This window comes from Homarus americanus, unplaced genomic scaffold, assembly GCF_018991925.1.
Source record: "Homarus americanus isolate GMGI-L3 unplaced genomic scaffold, GMGI_Hamer_2.0 scaffold57980, whole genome shotgun sequence".
Classification (NCBI taxonomy): domain Eukaryota; kingdom Metazoa; phylum Arthropoda; class Malacostraca; order Decapoda; family Nephropidae; genus Homarus; species Homarus americanus.
The window spans coordinates 18569458-18581488 of NW_024716703.1; positions in this window are offsets into that span (position 1 = coordinate 18569458).

Below are 12031 nucleotides of genomic sequence, written 5' to 3' on the forward strand. Positions count from 1 at the left end.
CCAGAAGTTACAATTTCATTTAGGAAAGGAATGGAACCAGCGTTAAACAGAGGTGAACAGTGGTGAACAGTGCTTAAGTCAGTGAGAACAACTCAACAGTAACAGTCGTACCCAAGTTAACCTTCACACAGTGAGGTCCCAAGTACCCAGTGATAACGGCCCGTGATAACCAGCGATGTGTTAATCCGTCTACGATAGGAAGGCCTGGGACCAAACCTCACTCATATAACACCAGCTGTGAGGGAATTACTACACCACATGTCCCTCATAACACCATATGTGAGGGAATTGCTACACCACGTCAAGTCCCTCATTACACCATCTGTGAGGGAATTACTACACCACGTGAGGACCCTCATAACACCATCTGTGGAGGAATTACTACACCACGTGAGGACCCTCATAACACCATCTGTGAGGTAATTACACCACGTGAGGTCCCCCATAACACCATCTATGAGGGAATTACTACACCACGTGGTCCCTCATAACACCATCTGCGAGGAAATTACTACACCACGTCAGGTCCCTCATAACACCATCTGAGGGAACCACTACATCACGTGAGGTCCCTCCTAACACCATCTGGGAGGGAGTTACTACACTACGTATTTGCTGTTCAACACGTACAATCCTACAATTATCTGTATGTTCACTGTATGTTCCTTTACCTTTCTCTAATGAAGGCTTTTGTTAAACCACCGATGTATGTAATAAGTCATTTATGTCCAATGTATATTTTCAGCCTTCGGGCTGCAGAACTTTTTCAACAAACCGTTAATTATTATTATTATTATTATTATTATTATTATTAACACACACAATCATCCAAACATGTACAAACATAACAACACATGTAAACACACACACACACACACACACATAATACACCCACACTCGTATCCTTCTCATCCACTGACCTTGATAATAATAATATAAATGGTTAGTTTACATCTAGCGAGTGTCGGCACCCACGCGTGAACTTGTGGAGGGAGGGGGGAAGCCTGGGAAGGGGGAGGAAGAGAGGGAAGGTGCTGTGAGGTGGGGAGAGGAGAGGGTGGGTGTTAGGGGTGGGGAAGAGTTTCAGATTTCAGACTGTTGGTGCTGGGGAAGGGGTGGGTGCTTGGGGAAGGGGTGGGTTCTTGGGGAGGGGTGGGTTCTTGGCGGTCGGGGGGGTTACGCCGTCGCCTGAGTTCTATTTTCTTGTCTGTTTATTATTACGGCCGATTGACTCAGCCTTATTAAGAACTTTGTCCCCGGTGATATATTTGTAGTAGCTTTATTATTACTATTATTATTACTATTATTATTATTATTATTATTATTATTATTATTTTTCACCCATGGAGTCAAGCATCGCTGGAACTACCTGATGCGCACTATCCCTGATATCGGACCCCTCCTCCACCCTCTGGAAGAAGCTATCAGCGTCAAGTTCATTCCCAAATTAGTGAACATCTTCACTTAACCCCAGCAGAAAGATCACTCCTTGCACTACCACCGAGACTGGGAGGAATAGGATTGACCAATCCAGAGGAGATTGCTGCCACCAAACATTAAAACTCAGTTAAGCTCACGGCAGCCCTCACTGACCTCATAACGCAACAGGTGAGGTGGATACCAGCGAAGTAAACAAGATTCGACGGTCCATTACGACAGCACGGCTAAAGTGATAAGTTGCAGCAACTGATGCTACAAGTACCAGAGAATATGAAGAAAAAAAAGTAGCTATAGCGCAGGAGGTGGGCGCCTCGAACTGGTTAACTACGTTACCGATAAGGGCAAATGGTTTCAGTCCCAATAAACAATAACTTACAGACGCCATTGCTCAAAAATACGGTAGGCCAGTAGAAGGTTTGCCCTCCCAATGCTTGTGTGGCTCTTCCTATGACGTCGATCACGCCAAGGTGTGCAAGAAAGGGGGCTTCATATGCATGAGGCATGACGGAATAAGGGATCTCACAGCAAATATGTTGAAGGAAATCTGTCGTGATGTCAGGGTAGAACCGACCTTCCTTCCATTGGACGGTGAGAATTTCCAACATAGGTCTTCAAACGCAGCCAACGGAGCCGTGTTGATGTCAATGCTCAAGGATTCTGGACGCGGGGACAGCGAGCCTTCTTCGACAACAGGAATTTTGATCCCATGGCCGCATGTCACTGTAACCTAGCTCTCGATGCTGCCCACAGGAGGAACGAGAACGACAAGATAAGGGCATATGGGGAGAGAATTCAGAATGTTGATCAAGGCAGCTTCACTCCTCTAGTGTTCACAACCTCTGGTGGGATGGGACCAAGTGCAAGATGCCTCTACGCTGGACTCGTGGAGGTGCTATCCGAACAGAAGCAGCTGCCATACAGGGAGGTACTACCGCCTGGGAGTCTCAATTGTTTCTCTTAATATTGACAACACAACATACACATATTGTTTTTCACCTTTGATTTTTTTTTTAATTTTGTATTTCTTTATGGTTCTTTATTATTATTGCATTTTCGCCCCCTAGGCCCCGATGTGGGTCAGTGACCTGTGCCTGGGTTGGTCAATCACTGAACAAATTATAAAACTTTCGATCAACAACAACTAAACAGCGTCAATATCACAGTTATATAGTTCAAGTTACATAAAAAAAACCCAGATCTATCACCCCTGACCCGAATTCTTGAAGCTACGTGAGGTAAGTTTTACACTTAACTGGAACTATGATAATTTTTGTTAACGACAATAATTAAACTATCGCATAAAGATGGCGTCCAAATTTATTGAGACTAGTAGTATTAGATGTATCCCACGGTAAAGAGTATCCGGGTCTTTAGCTCCAGCTGTGTGTGGGGGGGGGCGTAGTGATAGACTCGCCACGACACCAACTTCCTCTATTCTGTGGCCTTGATGACACACACATGACAAGCCCACTGACGTTTAGTAAAATAAAATAAAAAATAAAAGGAATTCTTATACGCTTTCAGTAACATACACACTATAAATAAGAGGGTCAAAACAAACGCGCATCTGGCGGGAGTCGCTTACAATACGAGTACTAACAGAGGCGATGATCTAAATTCTTACTTAATCCTGTCGAGTTGGCGATCTTGATAAATCTGGCAACCGAAGTTTAAGAGTAACAAGAGATCAATATACAATAAATCCTGTGAACTATGAATAAAAATTGGTATTTTTAGCTGACTAAGCCAAATTGGCAATTATCTTACATCCTCCCCTGCAGCAAGAGCAAAGATCATTTCCTATTGTTGACGGGCGAGGATGTGTAACAAAAAAGTATATACCCTAGGTGGCAACTTTAGCAATCAGCTGGTATCCGGGACAGCTGATGACCCCCCCCTCCCATCCAACCCCATAAATCCCAGCCTCCCACCACGCCCCGGCCTCACTGACCACCATCACCACAGTACTAGCCGAAATCCCATCGAAATAAAACCCCATCGAATAATTTATCACATGGTATAACCTCAATATTTAAATAACAATGGAGAAATTCCTACGAGCTGAAGTTTATATTAGTGTTGATACCCTTTTGTTATGTAAGGTTAGGTTAGGTTAGGGTAGGATGGTTAAGTTAGATTATATCGTCGGTTCAACTTGGGGTACATCAGATTAAGGTTGAACTTGTTAGCATTATGCCATACACTCATAAAATAAGTAGAGAAACATTTAGCTTTCCTTAACACAGTAACAAACTCAGCCACAAGTACAGCACCTCTACATCTCGTCTCGGCAAGATATGCGACACCAACCTGTAAACATAGAGAATAAACATTAACTTCAGATAAATATAATGTGTTAAGTTATAGTTACATGCTAGAGTATGTCTAGATGAAATGGTGTGTCTGACATACAGGATACCCACATGACTCAACCCTGCAATTAAAAATGTTACATGAAAATTCTCGGGATCACCTGAAGATAAGACACCCAAGCTTATTTCACCTGATGATCAAACACTAACGTAAACTAATCCATTTTAACATAATCTAATTTAACCTAACCTAAACTAATCTAGCCTAGCCTAACCTAACCTAACTCTCGAGGCAAGGTTAGGTCGTTTAATCGTCAAGTGATATAATTCTGGGTGTCTAATCTTCAGGTGATCCTAATCTCAAAGTACATGAACACTTTTTCCCCCAAACTAATTAACACACCTGAATAAAACTTCCCCGGCAAAGTGAAATGACAAGACGCAAAAGAAGACAAGGCCAACATTTCCTCAGCAGCTAGAGGCGACGTCACACAGCGGAAAAAGCAAATTTGTTAACATTCAACTCACCCAACACAAGACACATATTATAATTTCAAACTCCATTCATTTAACATAACCGTTATACATTTAGTAAATAGGCTATGCAAATAAATATCCATAGTGCGTAATTCAATATCTGATTTCACGTACATTAAGTTTAGAAGATATTATGTCTTGGCAACTACCAGACGTGGAACAACTTAGATTGACAATGGTAAACAACTTTGTCTGCCTTAACACAAGGAACAACGGAGCATTTCCGCATGACGTCATATCAAGCAACAAAAGGAGTTGCCATTTGGTCGTCATTTTTTCCCTTTAATTTTTTATCTATTTTATGATAAATTCAACAAGTCTTTTTAGCATAACACGATTTAGTATAGGTAATAAGGGAAAGAAATTAATAACAAGCACAGTATTAATAAGCCCTTAAGGATGATGCGGTCAGGTAAAATATTATAAGGAGGCTGAACCATCATCCTCAAAGGGTTTTATCATCCTAAGGACGTTAAGAAGCTATCATCCATATTCTTACGCCATCATCCTCATATACTTAGAATCATAAGAAAAAAGTGCTCAGAAGAAATATTTGAACACACACACACACACACACACACACACACACACACACACACACACACACACACACACACAGACAGACACGATTAATAGCAGTAAAATGTCAAGATAAACCCCACGACCTCATTAGCACAGCTGTGGTCAAGAATCGACCTCCCCAACACACCTGTTGGAATCCCTACCACTAATCAACGGGTGTCAAACAAATTACATGTGCACCTGTTGGTTATCACTGCTGTCTTCAGCACCTCAGGATACAAGTGTTCCTAAACCATTAGATACGCGTGAGACATCTAGCACAGGTGTAACTGCATCAAATTATTCATGTTTTTTAAGCACAGGTGTTATCATATCAGAGAACAGCTGTGTTACAACCACAAGTTAATAGTTTGATAACACATGTGCAGGTCGAGGTACTGTGATAATAATGCGTGACGTGATAGACAGGTGTAAACGTAACAGAGATGGGCAGGTGTACAGGTGTTAATAGCAAAGACGTAGACATGTGTGTGTGTGTGTGTGAGGTATTACTATAATTATTATAGTACTTGTACATGATTATCCCTGTCAGGGTATATGACACGGGGTTATAGGCGACACATTTGATGTTAACTATATCCACATGTCTGTATGAGTGTGTATGTCTGTATTTGTGTGTATGTCTGCATGTCTGTGTGTATGTCTGTTTGTGTGTGTGTGTGTGTATGTGTGTGTGTGTGTGTGTGTGTGTGTGTGTGTGTGTGTGTGTGTGTGTGTGTGTGTGTGTGTGTGTGTGTGTGTGTGTGTGTGTGTGTATGTCTGTTTGTGTGTCTGTGTATGTCTGTATGTGTGTGTCTATGTCTGTATGTCTGTGTATGTGTGTGCGTCTGTGGGTATGTCTGTATATGTGTGTGTGTATGTATGTATGCCTGTTTAACGTCGAAATATTGTTATTAACATTATGTATGTTTAAATTTGCTGTTTAATTTTGCTGATATAATTTACCATGTAGAGAAAGAGGAGAAAGAAGAGGAAGAAATAGGAAGAGGAGGAGAAGAAATAGAAAGAGACGGAAAAGGAGATGAAGAAAAGATGCACGAACAGGATAAAGAGGAAGAGGAGGACAAGAAAAAGGAGAAAAGATAGGAGGATGAAGAGAGAAGACGATTAAAAGGATAACCAAGAGAATATGAGGTAAAAGAAGAGATGGGATTAAAATAGAAGGTAAGGGCAAGAGGAAGAACAAAACTGATGAACAATAAGAAAGAAAGACAGAAAGAATTAACAAAATCAAATAGAAAAACAGGAAGTAAGAAAAGAAAAAAGTAAAAAAGAGAAAGAAACGAGGGAGTGGTTGACGACAAGACGACTAACGAGGTAATTACCCTGGCACAGTTAAGAGCTATATTTTACGGCTGTCGGGTAGTTACGATCAATAATATTTTTACGAGTGTCGACTGGCTGGCAGAGGGGGGGGGGGGGGTTGAGGGAGGGGGGACAATGCCAAAAAGTTCCTACGATGATTGTTGCTCGTAAGTGAAAATGTAAAAATCCACGTAACCGTTTGACTTTAGATGAGAAAAAATAATATTCTAACATTAAAATAACTTAAGACTCTACCTTAATGAGATACCGGTAAGTTCACTTTACGCAAACTTAAGAATCTTTCAGAATATTGTTTCTTAAATATTTCTCGTCAGTGAAAATTTAAAAAAAATCATAACTAGTTAACTTACGATAAAATAGTAATAAAATCCAAATATAACATAAAAATTTAATTAAGTTTCTAACCTCTTCATTTACGAGAAAATGTTCATCGTAAGAATCTTTGAGAATTTGTGTTAAGAACTGGCATGGTAATTCTCCATAAATCTCTTTAGATAAGGTAGGATTTGGTCGACGGGGCCAAACTCTCCTTGTTACCGGGGAGTGGCAGCCGAATTATTTAGTTCATTGCGCCACTGTAAAGGTGCCTGGCCGGAACAATGCGCCCATACGGAAGGTGAATGGTCATATTAGCGCGCCACTATCAAGGTTAAATATTCGTAGATAAATACAATGATTATTCCTACGTATTGAAAGTGCATGGTCATGAATGTGCGCCACTAAAAAAAAGTGTTTGGTCATGAATTTGCGCCAGTTTAAAGGTGGCTAGTCATGAGGTGCACCATCACAAAGGAGCTTGGTTATAAAGGTGTGTGATGTTATGACTGTACTGGGTTGGTCATGAACGTGTGCCACTATAATGGAGGTTAGTTATGAGAGTGACACTATAATGGTGCTTGGGCATGAGGATGAGTTTCGGCAATAGTGTGCATTTCTGAAGATAAATAAATGCCAAAGTAAAGACACATGATGACAAAGATGCGCCATTATAAAGATGCTGGGTCATGAACGTGCGCCATGAAAAAATGGTTGTGATATTAATGGCGCGTTATAGAGAAGAAGTGTCGTTATGAAGGTGCTTGGTCATGGAGCTGTGTCGATATAAAGACACTGCGTTATAATGGAGTTTGGAGGTACTGGATTGGTTACAGAGGTGCCTGAGCCATTAACTAAATTAAAGGTGAACCACAATAAAAGTACAGCACCATTTTGATGAAGACTTCCTATACGCTGAGCCACACACTGCAGGAGCGCCACAATGAAGGCATGTATCATTATATTGGAAGTCCACTCTAAAGGTACAATCCCCCTACCCCGCTATAAAGGTGAGTTATGAAGGCGCGTCAGCACACAACGCGCCACAATAAAAACACCAAAATATCTAGATGGCCAGTCATAATGTGCGCCATTATAGAGGAGTGTTGCTGTGAGTGATTTCATACAACACAATAAATAAAAAAAAAATCATTTACTTTATTCGGCACTTGATCGAAAATGGAAAGAGGGTGAGGAAGGAGGGGAAGGGGAGGAAGGAGGGGTGAGGGAGAGAGGAAGGGGGTGAAAGGAGGACAGATGGGGGTGAGGGAGGAAGGAGTGGAGAGGGAGGGATAAGAAGGGGATGAAAAGAGGTGAAAGGAGGACGGAGAGGGAGAGAAGAGGATAGAGAAGGAAGAGAAGAGAATAGAGAGGGGGGAAAGAGTGGAAATAGAAGAGGAGAGGGGATGGAAGAGAAAAAAAAGAGGGAGGGGACTAAACATTGGAGGAAGAGATGTAATAACCTATGAGAGAGAGAGAGAGAGAGAGAGAGAGAATATTAAAAGAGGAAAAGAAGACAAAAGGTGTAAAAGAAGAGAGATAAAAATGAAAACTGAAAAACAAAAGAAAAAAAAAGCTTTCAAAATGGAAAAAAATAAAACAAAAGAGTTACCCGTACCATCAGAAAATAAGAAACCTTATAGAAAATGGGAACTAAACTGTGACGAGTAAACATGTTCCGTAATCCTCAACTTGAAACAGCAAGAAATGAGGTTGAAACTTGAAACGAAACACAGGAACATGAAATACAGAACTGAAACATGAAATAGAGATCTGAAACGTATACTAAGAGGCTGAAACATGAAACATACAAGAAACCTCGGATGGCAATATACATACTAACACCAATACACACAACGTATACATACATACATATATACATACATACATACAACACTGATTTTATTATTCAAAAATAAAAACTTAACGGGTAAAAAATAATTGTCTGGCGGATAGGAAAGAAGATAGAGGAGATAGATGGATAGAAAGATGGATAGAGAAGCGGATACACAGACAGAAAGGTGGATAAAGAAACGGATAGACTGAAAGATAGATAGAGAAGCAGATAGACAGGTGAATAGACAGAAATACAAATACCACGTTACCGAGTTTCAGTATAGAGGCAAAAGCAGAGTGGAAATAAAACCCTCCTTTGTAAACGAGACGTGACAGAGGGATAGGAACGACACACGTATGACCTAGTTAGCGTTACCTTGATGTCTCGAGTTTTATTTTCCTCTCCCACATATGAATTAGAGTGTGAGAGGAGTTTATTATTATTGAATGGAGATTAAAACACGAGAGAGAGAGAGAGAGAGAGAGAGAGAGAGAGAGAGAGAGAGAGAGAGAGAGAGAGAGAGAGAGAGAGAGAGAGAGAGAGAGAGAGAGAGAGAGAGAGAGATTAAAGGAAATATGAATAGGATATCTAAATGGTAAACAAAAGAGGGTGAATACATTCTATAAAAAAAACAACAACAGCCAAACAAAAGAGAAGCGGTGCATGTTATTTATGTTAATGAAACAAGAGGATCGTAACTTAATTAAATATGATGTAGTGGGGAAAGCAAGACCGAGAGACAATACGTTCTGTAACAATAAGTTTTGATGACAAGTTATTGACAGAGACATGACTTTCTCTCTCTTCACGGTATCTGGGGATGTGATTCTGTTAGGTCGTCCTCAAGCTTTCTTCATACTTTGATGTAGTTGTCCTCAAGCTGTCTTCATACTTTGATGTAGTTGTCCTCAAGCTGTCTTCATACTTTGATGTAGTTGTCCTCAAGCTGTCTTCATACTTTGATGTAGTTGTCCTCAAGCTGTCTTCATACTTTGATGTAGTTGTCCTCAAGCTGTCTTCATACTTTGATGTAGTTGTCCTCAAATTGTCTTCATACTTTGATGTAGTTGTCCTCAAGCTGTCTTCATACTTTGATGTAGTTGTCCTCAAGCTGTCTTCATACTTTGATGTAGTTGTCCTGCTGTCTTCTACTTTGATGTAGTTGTTGTCCTCAAGCTGTCTTCATACTTTGATGTAGTTGTCCTCAAGCTGTCTTCATACTTTGATGTAGTTGTCCTCAAGCTGTCTTCATACTTTGATGTAGTTGTCCTCTGTCTTCATACTTTGATGGTTGTCCTCAAGCTGTCTTCATACTTTGATGTAGTTGTCCTCAAGCTGTCTTCATACTTTGATGTAGTTGTCCTCAAGCTGTCTTCATACTTTGATGTAGTTGTCCTCAAGCTGTCTTCATACTTTGATGTAGTTGTCCTCAAGCTGTCTTCATACTTTGATGTAGTTGTCCTCAAATTGTCTTCATACTTTGATGTAGTTGTCCTCAAGCTGTCTTCATACTTTGATGTAGTTGTCCTCAAGCTGTCTTCATACTTTGATGTAGTTGTCCTCAAGCTGTCTTTACTTTGATACTTTGTCTTCATATGATATAGTTGTCCTCAAGCTGTCTTCATACTTTGATGTAGTTGTCCTCAAGCTGTCTTCATACTTTGATGTAGTTGTCCTCAAGCTGTCTTCATACTTTGATGTAGTTGTCCTCAAGCTGTCTTCATACTTTGATGTAGTTGTCCTCAAGCTGTCTTCATACTTTGATGTAGTTGTCCTCAAATTGTCTTCATACTTTGATGTAGTTGTCCTCAAGCTGTCTTCATACTTTGATGTAGTTGTCCTCAAGCTGTCTTCATACTTTGATGTAGTTGTCCTCAAGCTTTCCTCATACTTTGATGTAGTTGTCCTCAAGCTGTCTTCATACTTTGATGTAGTTGTCCTCAAGCTGTCTTCATACTTTGATGTAGTTGTCCTCAAGCTGTCTTCATACTTCGATGTAGTTGTCCTCAAGCTGTCTTCATACCCTAATGTAGTTTTCGTCAAGCTTTCTTTACACCTTAATATAACCATCCTCAAGCTGTCTTCACATCATAATCTAACCCCTCCCTAAAGCCTTGAAGATAATAAATTAAATACAATTCAATGACAGATTTTCTCACATGACCTCTGACCTCTCTCAATTACTCACAATATAACCATTAGATATAATTTAACACTCATTCAATATTCACAAAAATATTCAGAAACATCAATTCAGGTTCAATAATTTTTCCTACAATACAACGTCAACAAACACACTGTACTAAGTCTCTGGCTGTTTTAACTATAACAGAACACACAAATAGGTGGTGCTTTTAAGTGTGTATATGCTATTTATATACATCTAAACGCTACAGACACAATAATGTATATACCTAACAGTGCACTCAATAATAAGTGTAAAGTGGAGATAAGTGTAAAGTGATGATAATAAGTGGAAAGTGATGATAATAAGTGGAAAGTGATGATAATAAGTGTAAAGTGATGATAATAAGTGTAAAGTGATGATAATAAGTGTAAAGTGGTGATAATAAGTATAAAGTGACGATAATAAGTGTAAAATGATGATAATAAGTGGAAAGTGATGATGAGTGTAAAGTGATGATAATCAGTATAAAGTGATGATAATACGTGTAAAGTGGTGATAATAAGTGTAAAGTGATGATAATAAGTGTAAAGTGATGATAATAAGTGTAAAATGATGATAATAAGCGTAAAATGATGATAAGTGTAAAGTGATGATAATAAATGTAAAGTGATGATAATAAGTGTAAAGTGATGATAATAAGTGTAAAGTGATGATAATAAGTGTAAAATGATGATAATAAGCGTAAAATGATGATAATAAGTGTAAAGTGATGATAATAAATGTAAAGTGATGATAATAAGTGTAAAATGATGATAATAAGCGTAAAATGATGATAATAAGTGTAAAGTGATGATAATAAATGTAAAGTGATGATAATAAGTGTAAAGTGATGATAATAAATGTAAAGTGAAAAGAAATATTACTTAGAGTGATTGCATAACGACACCCCCTGTGGGCCCTGGCTGACGTGACACCTGACTCACTCAAGGGGACGAATTTTCCGCTCCGTACGATATTTCCTTCCCGTAAATGTGCATTCAAGAACATTAACTTCGGAGCTGACACAAGTTAAGAACACAACACAGACGCTGATACAAGTTAAGAACACAACACAGACGCTGACACAAGTTAACAACACAACACAGACGCTGACACAAGTTAAGAACACAACACACGCTGACACAAGTTAACAACACAACACAGACGCTGACACAAGTTAACAACACAACACAGACGCTGACACAAGTTAACAACACAACACAGACGCTGACACAAGTTAACAACACAACACAGACGCTGACACAAGTTAACAACACAACACAGACGCTGACACAAGTTAAGAACACAACACAGACGCTGACACAAGTTAACAACACAACACAGAGGCTGACACAAGTTAACAACACAACACAGACGCTGACACAAGTTAACAACACAACACAGACGCTGACACAAGTTAACAATATTTCAGATGCAAACGAAAGACAAACGGAAAATTGTCAGCTAAAGTACACCATCAAAGCCACACATACGAACCTTTCAGAACCCACTTCA